Source organism: Pipistrellus hanaki, assembly GCF_964339955.1.
Source record: "Pipistrellus hanaki genome assembly, chromosome: X".
NCBI lineage: Eukaryota > Metazoa > Chordata > Mammalia > Chiroptera > Vespertilionidae > Pipistrellus > Pipistrellus hanaki.
In genome coordinates this window covers 20,064,870-20,068,448 of record NC_140524.1, presented here as the reverse complement: position 1 = coordinate 20,068,448, position 3,579 = coordinate 20,064,870, and the positions used below count along the sequence as shown (strand labels likewise).

The 3,579-nt window shown below is 49.8% G+C and overlaps 1 pseudogene across 1 annotated transcript; it reads left to right on the top strand.

The window, feature by feature from the left end:
* The first annotated feature begins 675 nt into the window (after nt 1-675).
* LOC311615581 (nuclear prelamin A recognition factor-like) lies at nt 676-1,978 on the top strand (annotated as a pseudogene). The gene has a single exon. The product of its transcript is annotated as a nuclear prelamin A recognition factor-like (transcript).
* Nucleotides 1,979-3,579: the final 1,601 nt, after the last annotated feature.

The following is a 3,579-nucleotide window of genomic DNA, read 5'->3' as shown; positions in this document are numbered from 1 at the left end:
TGACTCAGTCTCAATTTATTCATCCTTATGTGAATGCTTTATGCAGACCTCAGTACATTATGTGCAGCACTGACAGCTTATATATATATTTAAAGAACCAGGATCTGTAACTACCGAGCGAACAACCAGTCCATCACCTGGCCCTCAGGCTCCATTGATCAGAGGATGGCTAATGGGGGAACTGGGGTCCCTTAGGCTCCAATAAATCCATGACAGCAGCAACTGGTGAGCAGGTGGGAGGCAGACTGCTTGCTCTCTCCCCTGGCCAACAGGTTCCCATTGATCAGGGGATGGTTAACAAGGAACCAGAGTGAATGGTGTGGGGCACTGTTGAGCAGCTGAAAGGCAGGCCTCTTGGTCCCTCCTCCCAGCCTTCAGACTCCAATCAATCGGTGGTTGAGGAGGGGCAGAACTGGGGACTGGCTTCCTTAATAGTTCTATAGGTTCAATTTCCAGAAGACAGGACAGGCACCAATGAACCAGTGCCTCTGGCCCAATCCTGACAGCACTGCCAGCCTCCTGGAACTCTTGCCCTGTGGTTGCTTCCCCTACCTAGGCACTCCACAAGGAAAAAAGGATATTGCCAGTAGCCCCAGGGGTGACCAGCGGTGACTGACTGCTCTCCCTAGGCTTCTTCCAGGTCACTCTAGCCGGCCCCCACCTGGTCCACTCCAGATGAAGTGTGATCGCTGCATACAGAAGGAATGTAGTAAAAAAAACAAAAACAAACCAATGACCAAGAGAATGTCGCAGACTCAATGTCTGGAATCTGGCTCAGGAGAACAGAGAGAAGGGAGAATTCCATAAGTTGACCGATGCCAAGATATTTCTGACTGACTGCCTATTATGTGACTTTTGTGAGACTGCAGAGAAAGCAGTCTAAGTTTCTCAACAGAACACCAAGGACTTCTTCCATACTCTGAACCATGATAAGAAATGTGATACCTCACAGCACAAGGTGTTGGCAGTGTCTTTGTGTCCTTAGTTTCTGCCTTATTTTGCTACTACATTCAGCCTCAGTGTCACTGATGCATCCAGAAGACTGTGGCTTTCTCAAAAGCCTTGGGGTGCACTCTCTGACATGAAGATAGCTGTGAAAATCAGCATTCTGGAGAGTCAGAAGGAATTTGTGCGTCAGTACTGCCAGCACCATGAGGAAAAGCCCCACTTCTCATGCTGACCTCTGCCTGCCCTGGCTGGGTCTGATATGCAGAACATGTGCTATGTCATTCCATAAACCCCACATCTGCTCGGCCACATCTCCCCAGCACATCACGGGCTCTCTGGTGAAGGATTATGTCACCAGACAGCAGAACCTGTCCCCAGACAAGATTTTCTACATCATTTTGGCCCTCCAAGAAACTGGAGGCCCTTTGAGAAGATGTTCCCACAGCTTTACATAGTTCCCAGGTGTTAAACTCGGGTGAAATAGTCCATATAATGGAGCAAAGTGACCTCGCCTTGAATGATGCTGCCAAGGACACTGTTTGGAGACATGAAGGAGAAGGAGGTGAGGTTCCACGAGGATGCAAGCTCAGACGGGTACCTGGCACACATTTTAAGGCACATGACCAAGGAGCTGTTCACGAGGACGTGGGATTGCTCACCTACCACATCCTGAAGAACAAAAACTTCCAGGAGGTCACCCTTAAAAGGGACAGAGAGGCTCTGCTACGCTTTGAGGCTGCTTATGGCTTTCTGAACATCCAGAAATGGTCCTGAAGCTGTAGAGGGGCAAGTTCCCCTGCCACTTCGTGGAGGTCCTGGCCTGCGCTGGGGATGACTAAGCAGCAGGGGCCAGGCCCAGTCGGACAACTGGTATGCAGACGGGGCACTGCTGCGGCAGATGGAAGGCATCTACACTGCCATCCCAGGGTGGCTCCCAGAAACCAGTGCCCATGTGCAAGAGCTGTACCAGAAATGGCTGGGGTGGGGAGGCAACTCCCCCTGGGCCCAGGCAGCCCTGCACACCACCTAGCAGGGCCCAGGGCAGTCTTCCAGGACATCAAGTGGTAAAGGTCCAGCAGATGCTCGGCCTGCAGGCTGCCTAAAGGGGGGGTGTCAGACACATGAAGGAAAGGCTTAGCATCATTACTTTGGTTTTTCAGAATTCCCTGCTCCTCATCTGTCGGCTCCCTCCCTCTGAGGGGCACTGTCATCCTCACAAGAATGTAACTGGAATATTGTATCTCAAAAGGATTTCCCTAATGTATGCATCCTCTTATCCGATGATGAAAAAATCCCAAAGAACAAGAATGGAGACAGACCTCTGTCCTTTAGGCTTAACACAAACAACAACAACAACAAAAACCCAAAGTGTTCTGTGAAGAGCTGAGACTTGGTTCTGTCCACGTGCCTCAGAGAGATTGGATGACAAAGTGGCCTGGTTTGGCTGACTTTACCCACTTATGTTACTCTTGAAGGTGTCTTTGGCACAATGTGAATAAATTGCCACCTTTTGGAATAGGGGCTCATATGAAAGTATGCATTCCCAACTTCCCTTAAAACAGATATATGTTCTGCAGCTGTGGCCATCATCCAGAGATCAGGTCCTGTCGCTGGGAATCAGGGGGCACTGGAGTGGTGGCTCTTCTCCTCCCACCCTCCCACATGTCCTTTTACATTCAGGGATTGAGCTGAACTCACTCTGGGGGAGGCCTGGCAAGGGTGATAAGTGTCACAGATGGAAGGATGGAGAATGGAGAGGCAGACACCATGCTTGGTCCCTCTCTGGGTGGGGTAAGGCAGATGAAGGCTGGCCAGCCCGCCCCACAATTGGGTGAGATAGCGTCTCTGTGTTCACCTCTCATCCCGTGGGCCTGGCCACATCCCACAGCTCTGGGCAGCCCTCTGTGTTCCATGACAGTGCACTCTGCCCTCACATGCTGCTCACCCTAACTGAGAAGGAAGAGAGCAGTTGGCATACAAACAACTACACAGAAAGATAGGGCTCATAGCTGGCGAGCACAGTGGCAGTGATGGGAGCCTCTCCTGCCTCCATGGCAGTGCTGAGGAGCAGTGAGCTGAGTGGTAAGGAGCAGTGAGCAGGTGAGCAGTAAGGAGCGAGAGGTCCTGGACTGCTAGAGGGATTTCCAACTGTCGGCTTATGCCTGTTTGCTATGGGGAACAGGCCTAAGCCAGCAAGTGGACATCCCCTGAGGGGTCCTGGACTTCGGGAGAGTGCTGGCTGGGTTGAGGAAGCCCTGCAGCGCACAAATTTCGTGCACTGGGCCTCTAGTAAGGTAATAAATATCAACTGAGCCAAAAGCAGAGCAATTGACTCACAGGAGCTGAGCTTTACTCAATCATCACCTGTGTACATTTCTTACTCTAATTGTTAACTCTACAAAATTGGAAACAAATTATTTTAAAAGTAAAAAAAAATTATTTTAAAAGTGCACATTAATTATTTAAAATAAAAAATTCACAGACATGCTGACACGTGAGACAAACATGGGCAATACTCATTAATGTACAGAAGTGTAATAGCTGGCAATATAGTATCAGAAGACAGAGAGCCTTGACTTTTTAACATAGCTGTCCAAGTCTCCCTACTGAACATATATGCTCATCCTCCCA